We start from the raw sequence: 20,290 nt of genomic DNA, 5'->3' as shown, positions 1-20,290 counted from the left end.
CTCTCTCTACAGCCCTGGCCGGTTTGGCTCAGCCGTTAGAGCGTCGGCCTGCGGTCCAGAGAGACCCGGGTTCGGTTCCCACTAAGGGCACGTACCTCCGTTGCAGTTTGTCCCCGGCCCTAGTTGGGTCGTGCAGGTGGCAACCACTCGATGTGTCCCTTTCACGTCAATGTTTCTCTCTCTCTCTCTCTCCCCCTCCCACTCTATCTGAACAAAAAACGAAAAAATGTCCTTGGGTGAGGATAAAAAAAAAAAACTCTCTCCACAGTAACACTAGGTAAGCCAGTCAATCCTAGGACATCTACTGTGTACTTTTGCATATAGTACATCATTTAGTCCTCAGAACCCAAAGAAGAGGGTAAAGATGGATATTATAATTCCCAATTAACAAACGAGTACTTTTCAGAGAGCAGGTAACTGGATATTACCACAAACTTCTACATGGCAAAGACAAGGTTGGAACTCCTCAGTCCATGCAAAATAGATGATGCCTTTGGAAGTACTTTGTCCACTTTGTCTAAATGAATCGAATCCTGCAACTTCCATTCTGTAACATTACACAGACAGTTTGCCCTAGAACGTATCAAGGAAGCATCCTTCCTGCAGGATCCTGCTGGGCACTGCACGGGGCCTTCTTGGGGCCCAGGGGAACCGCTACGCTATAAGGGTCAATGAGAAAGTTGCCTGAACAAAGGCATTGAAGCCTCTGAGAAAGTGAAAGGAGGAGCTGCTCCCAAAATACACGACGGCTCTCGTCCTCCAAGGCAGAGGTTGCAGGTGCAGGGCATGGACGAGGGTGGTGAGAGCATGGAGACACACGATGACTGAATGTGAGGAAAGGAAATTACGTTTCCCTCACACTGAACATCTGTGAGACATCACAGCTTCATATGGGCCACAGGTTAGCAGTCATCTAGCACAGACTGTAGATCTACGCAGTAAGGACAGCAGAGCTCCGGTCCCAGACGCTGTCAGCAGGTTACGATGTTCTGCAGGGGTGGAGTCCTCAGAGGCCAGGCAAATGGAATAACAAATAGAGACAGTTTTAACTAAACTAATCCCCACAAAATGGAAGAGGGGTTTAAAAATAGGATTCCTGAAATAACAACCAAAAAAGGATTAAAGATATAATATCCATAGTACAAGAATAAGCTAACATGAAGGTGGCCAAGTTGGCACTTGTCCAGGTATGACCTCTTCTTGTCAGCCGGATGAGTTAAAAACAAGCATGATCTAAATAGATCCACAAGAAACCAGTTCAACATTTTTTTCAAAATCATCAAAACAACAAGTTGAAATAAAGATTTATATCCACTATCAACAATGATATCAAGTGAAAATAAAATGTTTTAAGTTTCATCAATATTATAATGCGTAATGTCTTATATGGGAAAATACAATTCAATAAACTACTATTTATCTATAATTTATAAGCTCCATGTACTTTGGGGATTTGTTCTCATTTTTCATGATCAGGTACATAATCAAAAGGTTTTGAAGTCCACTGCCTAAGAGACTAGGTTACCTAAGGATGAGAAATTAATACAGATGCCATTAAATGCTTCAGTAACAAACTGTTAAACATATATACAGCTAAGAAAAAATTAATTTAAAAAATTTCCCTAACAGTGAGTATAAGCTGGATAAAGCTCTAAAACCACAAGGGGAAAAAAAAAAAAGAAAAGAAAAAGCCATAAGAAATCCCAGAACACAGAAACCTTAATGAAGTAAACACCGGCCACTGACCAGGCCTTCCTAGGAGAGAAGTGATCCACAGCTGTTTTCACGGCTGGCAGAGTGACAGGAAGAACAATCTTCCATAAAGAAGCGTAAGAAAATACCAACTGAACTGTTCACAGCTTTTTTTACATTTTTTATTTATTGATTGATTTTTTTAGAGAGAGAGAGGAGGGGAGAGGGAGAGAAAGAAACATTGGTGAGAAAGAACATCGACTGGCCACCTCCTGCATGCCCCCCCACAACCTGGGCATGTGCCCTGACCGGGAATCGAACCGGCGACCTCTTGGGGCAGGGGTTGACGTTCAGCCAATGAGCCACACCGGCCAGGCGGTTCACAAGCTTTTTAATCTCAAGGAGCCCCAAACACAAAGCTAGTCTGCACCCACATGTCAACTCTTTCCCTTGGATCTTTACCAAATGCACATGGGTGATGGACAGTGAGACTGGACAGAAGTGACGAGTGAGTCCCTGTCTCAGGCACCTAGGAACTTCCCTGGATGTGGACCGGCAGACTGACACCAGAAGGAAAACAACAGAGAACTGAGAGAAATCCGTCTAAAGAACAGTAGGACAAAGTGAGATCTCCTGAGGAAAGCCACAGACTGGAGAGAGCGAAACATTGATGAGAGAGAACATCGACTGGCAGCTTTTTTTCAAAAGTGTCCAAAAAAACTAGCAGCCAAATTATAAAAGTAACAGAGATTGCCCACTGCTCAGGAATTCAGCAGCGTGGCTCTAAAATACAAAGAGATATCCCTGGTCTGGTTGAGGCTCATTCTAAAGCTCTGTCTAAAACAAAGTCCTGATCCCATTCTCAAAATATTTGAAGCTAAGAATGAACTAAATCTAACTATTGCTACTACCAAGTCCAGACCCAGCTTGGTCCCCCACATTAGTAGTGTGACAAAACCAAACAAATAAACAACAACAACAAAAAAAGGCCATTCTGGTGGCAGATATTTCCAGTCTGTGTTGTTTTCTTTTTACACACAATGTCCAGCACACAATAAAAAACTAAGGGACATAAAGAAAAGAACATGATTCATAAAAAAGAAAAAACAGTCAACAGAGACAGATCCATATATAACCCTGACACTGCTATCAGCAAACATAACTATGATGGATGATACACTAACGGATCTCGTGGGAAAGACAGGCAGATGAACACGCACAGTGAAGGGTTTCAGCAGAACAAAATTGGAAATAAATAACTAAATATATTTTCTTGAATGCAAATAAAGTAACAACAATATATCATTTCACAGCCATTAGGTTAGCAACACTGAAAGTGAAAATACCTGCTGCTGAAGAGATGTGGAGAGAAGTGTAGTCTCACACACGTGAAAATTTTTAGCATTTTTCTTCAGACAGAGCGGGAGGGAGAAAGAGAGGAAGAGACAGAGAGAAACATCAATGTGAGAGAGACACATCAAGTGGTTGCCACTCACACGACCCCAACCAGGGCAGGGGACAAACTGCAACTGAGGTACGTGCCCTTAGCAGGAACCGAACCCAGAACTCTCTGGTCCACGGGCCAACACTCTAACCGCTGAGCCAAACTAGCCAGGGCTCCTTCAATAATCTTAACAGCCTACTACACACAGCAGAAAAAAAGGTTCTGTGAATTTTAAAAGGACAAACATTTTAAAATAATGTAACTTCCCAAGATATGTGGAAATATAAAATGGCTATGAACACACTTGTAATTGGAGGCCCAGAAGGTGAGAAGGGAGAGAATGGGACCAAAGAACTATCTGAAAAAATAATGCCTAATCCAAATGTGATTCAAGACATCAACCCACAGATCCAAGAAGCTCACTAACTCTAAAGACAATAAATATAAAGAACAACACACCTCGACACATTATAGCCAAACTGCTGAAAACCAAAGATGAACAAAAAATATTTCAAAGTGATCAGAGAAAAAATATACCATATTGGTTATAGGGAAAAGTAATAAGGAAAGACAACATTTAAAAAGGGTATATTTATCAATAATCATGAAAGTCAGAATATACAGATTGACATGTTTAGAATACTAAGGAGAAAAATGTCACAGAATTTTTCATCCAGCAAAAATGCTTTGAAAAAAAAAAAGCATCAAAATTTACAACTCTTGCCCTGGCTGGAGTGGCTCAGTGGTTACTGTGTCAGCCCATAGACCAAAAGGTCGTAGGTTCAATCCCCAACCCCAGTCACAGTGCATGCAGGAGGTAACCAATCAATGTGTTTCTCTCACATTGATGTTTCTCTCTCTTTCTGTCTCCCCCCCCCCCCACTTCCCTTCCACTCTATCTAAAAATCAATGGAAAAGATATCCTCGTGAGGATTAACAGAAAGAAAAGATATACATGCATATATATATCTCCATCCTCAGGTGAGGATTAACAACAACAAAAATTTACAACTGTTGAGCTGTAAAAGACACTGTTAAAAGGATGAATAAATAGCAAGCTACAGACAGAGAACATATTTGGAAAGCAAATATGCAAAAAAAGCCTCATATCTAGAATATAGGAATGGCAATAATTCTTAACATTAAAAGCCAACATCATCAGTCAACATCATTAGCCATTAGAAAAAAGCAAATGAAAACTACGATGAGATATCACTACACACCTATTAGAACAGTTAAAATAAAAAAACAGTGATAATACCAAACTCTGGTGAGGATACAGAGAGACTGGGTAACACACACACTGCTGGTGGGGATGTAATATGGTACAGCTACTCTGGAAAATAGTTTGGCAAGTTCTTACAAGACTAAATGTGCACTTGCCATTTGACCCCGTAATCATACTCATGGATATAGGTAACCCAGGGAAATGAAAATTTACAGTCATATAAAAACTTATACACCAGTGTTCACTGCAGCTTTATTCATAATATGAAAATACTGGAAACGGCTCAACTGTTGTTTGGGTCGATGGCTGGACAAACTCTAGTACATCCACACAATGGTATACCACTCTGCAATAAAAAGGAATTAACTATTCATACATACAACAACCTGAATGGCCCTTAAGGGCATTTAGCTTAATGAAAAAGGTAAATCTCAAAATATTACACACAGTATGATTCCATGTATACAACATTCTCAAAATTACACAACTACAGAGATGGAGAACAGGGTACAGGGACCAGGCCATAGAGTGGATGAGATTACAAAGACACACACAAGGAGGTCTTGTACAATGACTGAACAGCACTGCATCTTTGACTGTGGCAGTGGGTGCACAAATCTACACCTGTGAAAAAGTTGTATGAACGTCTCTCACACACACATACACATGCAATTTAAAATACAGTGAACAGTGAATAAGGTCTGTAACCAGGTTAATAACAGTAATGTACTAATGTCAATTTCCTGGTTTGATATTGCACTACCAGCTATACAAGATGTCCCCACTGCAGAAGCTAGGAGGAGGGTCCATGGGATAAAGAAGGAAAAGGGAAGAATTATGCTAGATCTATAAAATGAATTATTATGCAACTATCTATGTACAATTTTAGAAGACTTTTTAATTATGTGATAAAATTCTTATGACATTAAATGGACAAGCATACAAAATAGCATCTACAGATTTATGTAACAATATTTATTGAGTACCTACTATATACCAGTACCTAGGTAATAGGAATAAAATGCAGTAAAGACAATTCCTTGATTTGTGGAATTTAGATTACACTGGAAAGTGACTCACAAAAGGTAAATAAATCTGCAAGAAAATATCACATGAAATAAATGCTAGTAAGACAAATATAACAGGTGATATAATATCAATTATACAAAATATCTGAAATTGACTCAAAAGAAATAAACTGCAAGATTTAATAGTAAAATAAATAATGTAAAATAAAATACAAAGTGAATTGAAGGTGGCTTAGTCAATGGTCTAGAAAAATACAGGTGGATATAAATGGAAAGTGTTTAGGCCTTTAGAGTCTATCCTTCAGCATACTCAGGAGGCAGAACATCTCACGTTTCTCAGGAAGAATACAAAAGCAACATGCATAAGGAGGTCTGTGCTTCTGCTGACTTGCTTTAGACCAGAATGAACTCCTCAGTAATGCCAAGAGCAGAAAATTTCACAAGACAAGTGGTCCTTCCATACATAAGCTAAGGTGGTATTTTTTACATTTCTACTTTCATTACAGTAGAACCCTCTCTTCCTCCCACCCCCACCACATACACATTCACCTACAGACATTCATTCAATCATGGAACCAGTATTTATAGCAGGGACTTCCTTAAAATCACAACATTCCCTAGAAATATACCCAAAATGCTATAAAACTAGCCCGGCTGGTGTGGTTCAGTGGACTGAGCGTCATCCCATGGACTGAGAGGTCCAGGTTCTATTCCAGGTCAGGACACATGCCTGGGCTGCTGGTTCAATCCCCAGTAGGGGGCGTGCAGGAGGCAGCTGATTGATCTCTCTCTCTCTCTAAAAAGCAAATAAAAACATTTTTTTAAAAATGCTATAGCCCTGGCCAGTTTGGCTCAGCAGTTAGAGCGTCAGCCCTTGGACCAATGAGTTGCGGGTTCAAGTCCGATCAAGGGCACGTACCTCGGTTGCAGTTCGTCCCCGGCCCTGGTCAGGGTCGTGTGGGAGGCAAACAGTTGATGTGTCTCTTTCACATCGATGTTTCTCTCTCTCTTTCTCCCTCACCCCCCCTTCTCTCCTACTCTATCTGAAGATAAAATGGAAAAATATCCTTGGGTGAGGATTAAAAAAAAAAAATGCTATAAAACTTAAGGACCATTTCGCATAATGCAAAAAGTTAGTTTGCTTAAGCAATTTGTGAAAAGATTAACCTGCAGGAAAGTACTGAAAATACTGATACAAATTATACAACATATTACAGAAACGCTCTTTGAAAATTGATCTATATCTAAAACACACACACACACACATATAACTGAATGATATTTATCCTCAAAACATAACCCTTCAGTGGGTAACTGATAAGAATGTACCCATATTAGAGTCAGACAAATTGAGAAAACATTGTAGAACAAAAATACTATATAATCCATGAAGAAAACTACTTGGATTAACACCCCCAACAAAACAACAAAAAAATAGTCCTAGTATTCTGGACTATTTCCTGAAAAGTAAGTATGATTTAAATTAATATTAATTATTTGCTTTTTAAAAAGTCAACCATCAGAATGAGATACTATATTATCAGAAAATGATCTTAAATAAAGCACTTGGCAGAGGTTGGTGACATTATAACGTGACTGAACTCAAAATGCAGCAAAGCTTACCTATACAGAGATCAAGCAAAGCCCAGAACAAGCTAGAATCACTCTGACATCGATAGCAAAATAGAAAAACTTCCTCTTAACTTTTAGGTCCTTTAGAACTACTACCTAGTGTTTCCTCCAGCTAGACAGCCATTCTGAAGTAACAGCTGAGTGCAATGGGGTTAAAGCGTGACAGTGAGCCAGGTAGACAAGCAAGGACCTCAAGGGGTAACAAAGAGCTCAAGTCATCAACACCCACTGTTTTCAAAGCTTCCCCAACCTGAAGCACCACAGCTCAGGCCTTGAACCTTTCCTCTCCTTTATCCACACTCCCTCCTTTCAGGATCTCATCCAGTCTCATGGATTTAATGCCTAATGTACACTGACATCTCCCAAACTTACATCTCCAGCCGAGATCACTCCATGGCACTTCCACATGGTACATAGACCCAACATCTTCACGTGGAGGTCTAACACACACCCCAAATTTAACATGCCCAAGGACGAACCCCTCATCTCCACCTGCAATCTGGCCTTCAATCTTCCCCAGAGCAGTTCATGACAACTCCAGATTTTCAGGTGCTCAAGTCAAAATGCCAGGGGCATTTCTTAACTTCTCCATCTTACATGCCTCACATCAGATCCACCAGAAAGTCCTTCTGGTGGTTCTACCTTCTAAAGATATCAGAAGGAGACTTCTCCTCCCACCCAACTGATTCTATCCCAGCCCTGGCCACTGTCAGCTCTCACCTGATGAGCATGCCTCTGCCAGCCTCCACCTGGTCTCCTGCCTCTACCCTGTGTTCCCAGCAGCCTGCTCTCCTCTGCAGAGACACCAAAGCATTCTATCCAGGGGAAGTCAGATCATATCTCTCCTCCATTTGAAACCCTCCAATGGCTGTTCAGCTCACTCAAGTAAAAGCCAAAACCCTTACAATGACCTAAAAGAGCTACATGACCTGCCTCCTTCTCCCCCTTTACTGCCCTGTCCTCATTTCTTGCTCTCAATCTCTCGCCTTCATTCTACTTCAGGTTTCCTCCCTGTTCTCCCTATACCCCAGGGAACACCCCACCACAAGACCTTTGCACCTGCTAGGCCCTCTCCTGGAATATTCCTCCCTACACGTCTCATACCCCGATGTTCAGTCCCTCATACCTCCTTCAAACCTCTGCTCAAATACTATCTTCTCTGACCACATCCCAAATAAAATTTGGGTCTGTCTTTGTCCTTCTTCAATGATGTCCTTTTCTCCATAGCACCCTATCATATTCTGATAAGGTCTGTGCGTACATGTGTGTGCCACTTACTAAAATGTATCTCCTTTATTGCCTAGTTCTCCCATTTAAATGTCAGCTCTGTGAAGGTAGGGCAGGGATGTTATTAATATTTTGTTCATTGATGTATCCCCAGTGTCCAGAATTGTACATGGCACATAGTAAGTGCTCAATAACTAGTTACTAAAAGAATGAAGTTTTGTGGCATTTCATTTCTACTTTTTATATGGAAGAAACAAGCATACTGTGACAGTACCAGATTTTAGATATATTCACTTGGCCCTTTTCCTTGGTGAGCTCATCTAGTGATCTCATCTAGATCTGCCTTGCACTTAAATCTCATCCAGATTATCTTATAAGAGTAGATTGTTACAGGATATTTCTGGTTTAGAACCTACATTTTAAAGATGACATGTGTACGAAAAAAGACACTGAAAGAGAATAATCAACAATATTCCACCTTATGCCTTACTTTAAGTTTTTTTCTCCAAAAGACCAAAATTTTTAAAAATTACTGAAGCAAAAGCAAATACTACATTACATCTTTATACAGACAGTAAGAGATAGCGATCTCATTAGTACAGAAACAATTAAAAACAGACATCAGAAGTCTATCCTCTTTTCTGAGCGTGATTAAGTAAGTGGGAAGAGGAAACCTTCTCAGCAGAGGGTCACGGATGAGAAATTAGCAGGACAGAAATCAAAGCATCCAGGCTTTAAACCAAGAACATCCTGACAAGTTCTCGCAAACTAAGGACTGACAAAGCATATTAATGAGAAATACTGTTAGAATGCTACTCAGATATGGGTTTTTGGTGTCAGCCTTCCCAAAGGAACTGGTTTCAAAGGGGAAAGGGATAGCTACACACACAAGAGCAAAAGCATGTTTATGTTTCCCAATCCCTCCTGTACACTGAGCTCAGGAGGCAACCCTTCATCTGCACTGGCAGAAATCCAGGAAGGGAGAGTGGCCAAAGAACTCATGCAAAAGAAATGCAAAAATGCCTTCGACAGCACGACTTTGGTTTTGATTCGATGTAAGAAGCATGACAACAGTGCTCACTAGTATCAAAATCTGGCCAGCCAAACTGAGTATATTTATCTGTGTTCAAGACAATCCAAAGCATGAGATCCAGTGTTCTCTTGGAGGAAGAAGGTACATCACATCCTGATCTAAATTAAGCAATATGTTTAATTTAATTTCAAGATATGCATGCATACAAATCTTGCCTAGCTGTGTTGTGCTTTGAAGACACGACAAAAGGAAAGATCTAAATACTAGGTAATGAAAAATCATTCTAAAAACATTATCATGGCACCAATTTTATTCTTAATATTCAACTAATGTTAAATAAACAGCAAGACCCCTCATACAACTGCATCTGCTAACAATATCATACCAGGCAGAGATCTCTGAGCCTCCACAGGACTTTGCCACCTATATACATAAGTAACTTTCTAAAACAGACAGTACTTGATCCCCGCTGAGCTCAGTGTGCAGTACCGGTTTGCTGTGTACCAATCACAACAGTTCCCACCAGGACACCCCGCTGTTCACCACTTCCCTTCAATGCTTTACTGGCACTGGCCCACCCACTGTGCCTAAAACCAGTCCTGAGATGAACCATGTTTACTGCTAAATTTTATGTCTGATAAACAGCTGAAACTTTCTCCAAACTAATAATCTCAACAAAACAGAAGACTCCCAGGAACCAAGAAATTTGGTTGAACAAAAACAGAAGAGGAAAAGTAGACATAAAAAAAAAAAATGACCAACTCACACACTAGCAAAAAAATGCAAATTGGCCCTGGCCAGTTTGGCTCAGCAGTTAGAGCATCACCCTGCGGTCCAGAGAGACCCAAGTTTGGTTCCTGCTAAGGGCATGTACTTCTGTTGCAGTTTGTCCCCGGCCCTGGTTGGGTCGTGCGGGTGGCAGCCACTTGATGTGTCCCCTTTACGTCGATGTTTCTCTCTCTCTCTTCCTCTCTCTCCCTCCCACTCTATCTGAACAAAAAATGAAAAAATGTCCTCGGGTGAGGATTAAAAAAAAAATGCAAATTGAACCCACAATGTGTTATATACCATTTTCACTTATTAGATTAGCAGTGATTAAAATATAAAACATCCAATCCTGGCTGGTTTGGCTCAGTGGTTAGAACATCAGCCCATGGACCAGAGAGTCCCAGGTTCAGTTACTGCTAAGGCAGTAGTTCTCAACCTTCCGAATGCCGCAACCCTTTAATACAGTTCCTCATGTTGTGGTGACCCCCAACCATAAAATTGTTTTGTTGCTACTTTATAACTGTAATTATAACTTTATAACTGTTATGACTCGCCATCGGAAATATGTGTTTTCTGATGGTCTTGGGCGACCCCTGTGAAAGGGTCGTTCGACCCCCCAAAAGGGGTTGCGACCCACAGGTTGAGAACCGCTGCACTAAGGGTACGTACTTAGGTTGCAGTTTGTCCCCGGCCCTGGTTGGGGTCATGTGGGAGGCAACCAGTAGATGAGTCTCTCTCACATCGATGTTTCCCTCTCTCTTCCTTCCTCTCTCCCTCCTGCTCTACCTGAAGATAAATGCAAAAAATGTCCTCAGGTGAGGATAAATATATATATATATATATATATATATATATATATATATATATATATAAATAATAATAAATAAAAAAACATCCAAGTGCCGGCCAGGATGGGGGTACACAGGCACTCTTACACTTTACTGGTGGAAGCATAAACTGTAAATTAAGCTTTTAAGACTGAAAGGGTCCCCAAGATCAAACTAGACCCTACGGAAAAAAAACATGTATTTCTCAAAATGTAATCTGTGATGACAACTGAAATGGAAGTCAATTTGGGGACAATGTTTGACTTTCATAGAGACACAGGTGATTAATAACCACTGTAATCCTTGGAGTTTGGGACCCCCATCCCTACCCCCTAGCCACAACGGAATGGACCAGAGCAGACACCCACTGGGCCAGTCACCACCACCACACCACAGGACCCGGGAACTGGGACTCTGAGCCTGGTTTACTATAGAATATGTGCTCTTGAACAAAAACGTACACTACCATCAAGAGCTTTACCTTAAGAAGTTCCACCTCCCTGGAGTATTCTATTCCTATTAAGTACACACACAACACTTGAAAATTCAATAAAATGACTTTCAGTTTGAATTTTTCAAATTTATACCACAGGATTATTTTCTGCTTATACTCTTATTTTTCCTAAATTCCATTCTCTCATCTTTCTAATTTCAATAATGGTAATTTATATCAGTGTGTCTGATTATCACACTTACTCTTGCTCAAGAACATTATTTACATTCCTCAAATAGACTACATCTGTTATAACTAGACTCAACAACTCCCAAACCTCACCCTCTACTTCAGAATATTATCCTTGACAGGATTATAGGATTTCTGGTAAACTGCAATTTTAAATCAATGAATCGTGAAAGTAATTTTCCAATAAGGGCAAAAATAATTGTCTCTTCATTTTAAAAATTCACCTTAATTTAGTGGTGATTGCCATTCACCAACAGATGACGGTCAATTTTCTCATTATCTGTTCCATTATTCCCCAGTCTGTTACAGAATTATACAAACTATAGAATTGATTTACCCTTCAAAATGTAAAGTTTTACTCTTGAGAATTATCACAGCCTTGCTACTCTTCTCCCACAACCCAATCATTCTGTTCAGTGTTCTAGCTCAACCTAACAATGTGCACTCCGAAAAGGAAGACGACACAGACATACTTATTTCCATCATGACAGTCCTCTATGACAAAACAAGAACTTAAGCTTTCAAAGTGCTTAATTCTGCTTAAGATGCAATCATGTTACATGCTTTGAAAATAACATACTCCCCCATCCTGTTTTTAGAGAACTCTGAAAATCTAGACAATATGCTTCCTTTCAAAACACCAACTGCTTACAAAGGAAAAGAAAGAAACAGACAAATGATCTTGCCAAGAACCATTTCTGTAGTTTCTCTACGAAGAGTAGCCCTTTCAGTAGCTACACAGATTTAAATTCAATCCCTGATTGCATTGATGATATACTTTTATTTATTTAGAATTGAATTCTAGAACAAAAAGAAGCTCAGAGAACTAACTCTAAATTCAGTTGTTTCCAACTTTCGCAAGTATCAGGACCCCAATGCAATGCTAAAAAACGTTTGCAGATGCTTACGAGAGTTGTATCTAGTGACTGAAAAAGTAAAAAAACAAAAACAAAAAACTACCAACTACACAGTAATTCTTTTAAAGCACCTGCAAATATGTATACAATAGCAAAACATAAATCTAATATTTTATTACAGAGCTAGTTAATGTCAGAATTAGGTCTGAAACCAAGTCTCTATCTTATGATACCAGTTAGGCTCCAAGAACCCAGAGCATGATTCATCACACAGGAAGATTTTTAAAGTATCCCCAACAATTATCTTAGGAACCAGACAAGCTGATTTTAAAGTTCCTTCAGAAAAACAAGCAAAGATAGACAAGAAAATTCTTCAAAAAGAAGACTACAGAGCATCCCTATCAGATACTTGTGGGCCCTGGGAATAAATATACCTACCAAGAAGAGTTCCTAGTGGCTCGCTGGGCTCAAATGTAAAAACAGAGCCTAGCAGCGGTGTCTAAACAGGGCCTCTGACGCAAGCAGCACTTCAGGAAGAAGCCTGCATTAACGAAGCTGCCTGCCTTCCACACTGCTTGCCTTCCGCTCTGAACAGGTGCCTGCCTGTACTGTGTTCCTGCCACCTGAGTCAGCTCTTATAAAGGAGTTCCTGGCCCAGCCGGTGTGGCTCAGTGGTGTGGCTCAGTGGCTGAACATCAACCCATGCACCAAGAGGTCGCCAGTTCGATTCCCGGTCAGGGCACATGCCCAGGTTGTGGGCCAAATCCCCAGTGGGGGGCATACAGGAGGCGGCCAATCGATGTTCTCTCTCATCGATGTTTCTGTCTCTCCCTCTCCTTTCCTCTCTCTCTAAAATCAATAAAGGAAAAAAAAAAATACTAAAAAAAATATTCCTTGCTTCCCAGAAAAATGTATTTACTTACTGTGAATGAGCCCTCAGTATTGACTCTGGCAGATTTAAAAAAATAAAAATAAAAATAAAGGAGTTCCTGGAATTGTATTTCAACCAACAAGACTGAGACTTTCCCTGTCTAATCAGAGCTTTGCAGCTATATCCCCATTAGCATCTTCACCAACCAATCAGAGCAGTTCCATTCTGACCAATCAGAATAGTGCTTTTTGGACCAAACTGAGCATCTGGAGATCTCATTTACATGAGAACAGACAAATTAGGGACCAGAGGGGGAACTTCTCTCTATATAAATCAGCTCCTCTCTGGCTCAGAGAGCATACTTTCCCTTTCCACCATAAATTGTTTTCCCAAAGTCTTCTATCTGGAATAGAGCGGAGCCACTGGAGCAGAGCAGAGCAGGGCAGAGCGGAGCAGAACAGATGGGACTGCAGCAGAGCAGAGCTGTCTGACCATAGAGGGGCATCGCCCCAGGCCACCCTGCAGCCTTGCTGTTCCCCAGCCGTGCTGTGCTAGGATTGAGCTGTAACGCTACTGACCTGCACTCACAGCCATGCTGCATCACAACTGAGCTGTTTGCACTAAATAAACTTTCCTTCCTCACCACACCTCAAATCGGGGATTCCTGTTGGCAGTCAACCGGTACCAACAACCACTGGTTGACATCCCAAAACACTGCACAGCTACAATAATTAAAATAATGTGGTGCTGGAACAGATTAGAAAATGCAGAAGTTAACTAATACATACTAGAAAGTCAATATAAAATAAACGTGGTATTGAAATCACTTAGTAAGGATTATTCATTAAATGCTAGTGTAACAACTTAGTACCCATTTGGGGAAAAAATCAAATTGAGTCCTTACCTTATACCAAAAGAAATTCCAAATGAAGCAAAAAATGTACAAAACAAAACCACTAAGGAACCTGAAGAAACATAGAATTTTTATAATAATCTTGTAGTGAAGGAGGTCTTTCAAAGCATGATTGTAAAACAACAGAAGCCTAACATTAAATTACTTGAAAAAAATCAAGTATTACTTCATTATAGAAAATTCCATAAACAAAGTCAAGATTATACATTAAATGAAGTACCACCAGGCTGGTGTGGCTCAGTGGTTGGGTGTCGACCCATGAACCAAGAGGTCGCCAATTCGATTCCCGGTCAGGGCACATGCCCAGGTTGTGGGCCTGATCCCCAGTGCGGGGCGTGTGGGAGGCGGCCAATGGATGTCCTTTCTCATCGATGTTTCTCTCTCTCTCCCTTTTCCTTCCCCTCTCCCTCTCTCTCTAATGTCAATAAAGAAAAAAAAATTTTTTTAACAAATAAATGAAGTCCCTTTGGATAATTATATTCTAACCCGGTTCTATGCCATCCAGCACTCTTTCTGTACTCCACACAATCCCAAATTGCTCTGAAGAAAGATTTAAAACAATGAAAAATCAAATCTAACAGAATCCATTTAAAACCTTTCTTTCTTGGCTAGGCCTATGAAATGCTATTTCTACAGTACCATCCTCAGTTATTACCTCCTCTAATAGTAGAAACAATCAGCCATAAAATAAGGCCTGGTCTTTCATTATGCATTTAGAGCCACGGTTTAATTTTAGCAAAACATATGCATAGTAAAGCAATTAAGAGATCAATAGTTTTTTTCAAATCAGGCTTGCTCTGGGATATATGGTCTGATTGTCAACATGCAGGTTCAGCAGTGAATTCTTACCAACTTCCAACATCAACAGAAATTACTGAGCACCTTCTGTCTGCAAGGTATTATGTCAAAGTCTAAAATGAAGAACCAGTCTTCTGCCTTCCAGAGGTTTACAACAATCTAATTTCTTATTAGTCAATAACAAGGACATATGTTATGCTTCAATCCTGAAATCTCCCCATGTGACGAACCCAATAAAGCAAAATTAGTTATCTAACTTATTACCATGTGATTTTCTAAAAAACCAGTTTATAGGTCTACCTGGCCTATGAGCTGCATGAATGAGGTACTCTATCCCCAGGGTAAATGAGGGCTCTTTAAATTCAGATCATTAGCCCTGGCCAGTTTGGCTCAGCAGATAGAGCGTCAGCCCATGGACCAGAGAGTCCTGAGTTCAGTTCCTGCTAAGGGCACATATGCCCTTACCCGGTTGCAGTTTGTCCCTGGTCCCTGTTGGGGTTGTGTGGGTGGCAGCCAATCAATGTGTGTCTCTCACGTTGATGTTTCTCTCTCTCTCTTCCTCCCTCTTTCCTTCCCACTCTATCTGAAGATAAATACAAAAAACGTCCTCGGGTGAGGATAAAAAATAAATAAAAATAAATAATAATAAATTCAGATCATTAGTTCAGTATCATCTTGATCCCAAAACCATGTATTTTTATTCCCGTGGACTTTGTCTCCTTTACCCATATCTGTTATTTCTCCAATTTCTGTTTTTTTTCTAATCCTCACCTGAGGATATTTTTACATTTATCCTCAGACAGAGTGGGAGGGAGGGAGGGAGGGAGGAACGTTGATGTGAGAGAGACACATCAATTGGTTGCTACCCACACAACCCCAACCCAACCAAGATACCTGCCCTTGGCCAGAATCAAACCAGGGACCCTTTCTTCCACGGGATGACACTCTAACGGCTCAGCCAAACCGGACAGGGCTCCAATTTATCAATTCATTCTTTCTTTTGGACATGGAAATGTAATTTATTATAATTATGTGTTGGCTTACTTTAGTCCATTTTTTTTAAGTTTTTCTTCTTTTTTTTTTTTTTTTTGCTTTCTACACTTTTTTTTAAGTTGTATTCCATTTATTAGAAGTTCAGTTTCCAGCGAATCTACTCATTTTTTAATACACATTTAATTTTTTTTTTATCCTCACCCGAGGACATTTTTCCTTTTTTTTTTTTTGTTCAGATAGAGTGGAAGGAGGAAAGAGAGAGAGAGAAACATCGACGTGAAAAAGACACATCAAGTAGTTGCCACCCACACAACCCAACCAGGGCCAGGGGCAAACTGCAACCGCGGTACGTGCCCTTAGCGGGAACCGAACCTGAGTCTCTCTGGACCGCAGGCCAACGCTCTAACCGCTGAGCAAAACTGTCCAAGGCCACATTTAAATTTTGAAAGGGGATTGATGAGTAGCAGCTAAACATTTGTAGCACACTACCAATACTTAGACATGTATAATGTTTTTTCACTAAATTTATTGTGGTAACATTGGTTAATAAAGTTAATTGGTTAATATTTTATTCTGGAAGCTCTGATTCAGAGGAGGAAATAATGCCACCCTACTATACCCTCTGCTAGTATCCCCCCACTCCCTTGGCCATCCAGCATGACCTAAAAGAACTACTGAAAGAGTAAAAACCACTTTCATTGTCTTTATTTACAAAGACTCTGAAACAGTTATGACTTTCTATAAGGTCAGTCTACAGGGCCATGCTGACTTTGCAAGAAGTTCCAAAACTTCTTGTCCTATAGGTATTACTGGAAAGGGGATCTGGCCCTTGGTGGGTCTGCCTAGGGCCAGCGGGTAGTGTATGGGTTCTTGACTTTGTGCAGGAAAAGTTTCACAACACGAACCCAAGTGAATTTTAGAGGACGTTTATTAAATCTGGGGACAATGAAACAAGGAAGGGCTGGGGAAATGAGCCTCGGCTGGTCTGCTTCGGCTCACTAAGAAGTCAGAGGAAAAAAGGGCCTTGGGGACATACATGTTCAGGGGGTTGTCTGGGACGAACTACTGCTACCCATTGCTGCCCTGGTTGCAAGCCTTGTGGGGTCCTTAGAGCTTAGGGGAGAGAAGGGGGGGACACAGGTGTGCTCCTAGGAAAGAGGGGGGTGTCTTGGGTCTTTTGTTTTGAGGCTTTTCTCTCTTGCAGGCAGGAATCAGGGTAGGGTTTCAACAGAATATTCATCAGTTTTCCAGGTGTGCTCCTTCAGGGTCATGGTCATCACTGATTGGTCAGTGTCAGGGCAGAGTGTCCTTAGTCATTACAGCTGGTCCTAGTGTCGCCCACCTGGTTTTGCTGCTTTTCTGGGTCTGGAACTGAAATACAACTGAAGCTTAGATGTTATTTATAGGGGGGTGACCTTCCGTATCTGCTGTACGTTGTTCTGTCAGTTTGTTCAGCCATCTGCCTCAGTTTCCTAATCCAGCTATCCTGGCTTACTGGCCTGTCTCATAGGTACCTTCCACATACAAATACTAGCAACTAAAATTCCTGAATAGTTATCTCACATGTTTCTTTTGTTGCCTGTGACTATTCCCTTGATAACTGAATATAAAACTGAAGACTATTTCACAAGTTCCTTAATTTAAGGAAATGACTGAACCCAAGACAAATCATCCTTTTACCTGGTAATTACAGATAAATGAATGCCATTATAAGTAAACACCAATAATCTGTCCTTAATAAATTTCTGTAATAAATAATTCCACTGGTTAACAACCAGAGTTCTCAAAATACTGCAGTGAATGTATCAAATACAAATTAGATTAACAGAGACCATATAATCTTAATTCCAGATCCTATGACTACTGTTTCGTAAGAATGATGTTCACCCTGGCCAGTGTCGCTCACTTGGCTGGGTATCATCCTGTGCACCAGAAGGCTTCTGGGTCAATTCCCGGTCAGGGCACATGCCCGGCTATGGGCTCGATCCCAGGTGTGGGGCGGCAGGAGGCAGCCGATCTATATCCACCTCTCACATGGATGTTTCTCTCAGCCTTCTGACTTCCGCACTCCAAGCTCTCCGGCCTACTTAGGTGGCAACCATAACCCTGACTCCTATTACTATCTGCCATGGCTATCTGAGGAGGCTGAAACGGTCTGTACACAGCCGCCCCACCACAGAGCACAGAACAACAGAGCTAGAGTGGCTTCCAAAGACGGTCCAGGCTGGGAGAAAGGGGGAAAGGACGCCCTGTAAAGGTAATGGAGACGGGTCATTTCAAGAAAGTCCAAACCCCATAGTACAGTGTGTTCAGGGCCACTTTTCTGGAAAACTGTTCAAAGAAACAACAAAAACAAGAAATACAATCAAATTCATAATTGAAAAAATAAATAATTTTCACTGGAATAAGGAATTTTCAAGGAAAATTCTTTTCAAGGAAAAGAACTCCTGCGTGGGTTTAAGGATCCCTGGGGTCTGGCCTCACTAACATCTGCCTATTCTGATTAACAGAACTGTCCCGCGTCTGTACTCCAGTCTGAGGAACGGACAGAATGACAAGCTGCTTTGGACACAGGGCCTCCACTACCATCGGGAATTCTGGAGCCAGCTTTGTGCACTGGCTGTGTGTGACCTTGTGAACTTTCCTGTGTCTCACCCACTAAGGAAAGTAATTCCGCTGTTTCTGATCCTTGCTTGCTCCCCATTGCCTTTGGAACTTGCAAATGAGGATCATTTGAATAAAAAGCTACCATACAAGATTGCTGTAAGCATCAAATGTGATGATGTAATTAAGACACTTAACACCAAAAATCATTATACAAACACACACTCTTATGAAACCTGATACCTGTTATCCACACTTTACCTTAGCTGTTGTTCCCTTCCACTAAGATTCCAGGAGTCAGTGTCTAACTTACCATTAATTTCTCTCAGCCCCATTTTCAACATCCACAGAGGTGCCTGTCATCATCTTTCTTATTAATTATGTCCTCAAGATATCGACCCTATTAGAAGATATGCTGATAGTTTAAAAAAGACATTTAGGTGGTTTTGCCCCTCTCTTTTGAAGGTGTGGTGTCAAAACACACAGAGATCTGAAGCTTAGGGATTTTCTTGTTATTGTTGCTATTTATTCTGCCAATTACTTTACAATTTTCTATTCTCAGTACAGTGCTCAACCCTTTATTTCTTATTTAAGTGGTCTCCTTTACTCCTTACAACAACTCTGGGGGTAAACTTGGTTTTCTTGGATGAGAAAATTAAGGTTCACAGAAGTTTAAGAAATGCCCTTCAAACCACACCACCAATATAATGGCAAAGCCATGATTTGAACACAAGTCAGTCTGGCCCCCAAAGCTCCTACTCTTGACAGAGTGGCAATTATGTCCCATGAGGTCCTGGGGGAAATCAATCAGCTGGCCCTGAACCTGAAGCCTACACGGGAGTAGATGCGGTTAGGACCATCCATATATGTACATCCCACTGTGTTCCAAAAAGATAGCATTTTATTGGAAGTAGGTGAAAAAAAAAGAGAAACATTAAATAAGCTAGAAATGACACACGTGCAAAAGCATTTAAATTATCTGCTTCAGGTGAACCGCAAATTTGGTCCAAGAACTTGTGAAGGGGAATCTCAGATATTATAGAACTCAGTGTCTGCAAGCCACAAATCTAACCCAACGACTCAAAGGAAAGTGCCTTTATTGCTGATTCGAGAACTCAAGAGTAAGTTCAGGCCCTGGCCAGTTTGGCTCAGCGGTTGAGCGTCGGCCTGAGGACCAGAGACTCCCGGGTTTGGTTCTCGCTAGGGGCACATACCACCAAAAACAAAACAAACAAAAAAAAAGTCAGTTCAGCCAACATATTGAAGTCCACACCTACTGACATTGTTTCAAAGCAAAAGCAGAACAATCACCACAGCATACTCCTTTCTTCAACCCCTCAACCCCTGCACCCCATTCACAGTTTCCCTCTCCATGGTTTCAGTTACCTGTGGCCAACCGCAGTCTGAAAATACTAAATGGGAAATTCCAGAAACAATTCATGTTTGAAATTCATGCCATTCTGAGTAGCATGACAAAATCACGAGCCATCTGGCTCTCTGTCCTGTGTCTCCAAACTGTATATGCTCCCCACCCATCTGTTATCACATCTACTGTCATGGTGTCACAGAGTTTGTACTTAAGTAACCCTTGTTTTACTTAATGGCCTCAAAGCATAGGAGTAGTGATGCTGGCAATTCGGATATGCCCAAGAGAAGCCATACAGTGCTTCATAAACCTGAAAAGGTGAGTGCA

The sequence above is a fragment of the Molossus molossus genome, unplaced genomic scaffold (assembly GCF_014108415.1).
Source record: "Molossus molossus isolate mMolMol1 unplaced genomic scaffold, mMolMol1.p scaffold_m16_p_10, whole genome shotgun sequence".
Taxonomy (NCBI): domain Eukaryota; kingdom Metazoa; phylum Chordata; class Mammalia; order Chiroptera; family Molossidae; genus Molossus; species Molossus molossus.
Note: the sequence above shows the minus strand (reverse complement) of the source record.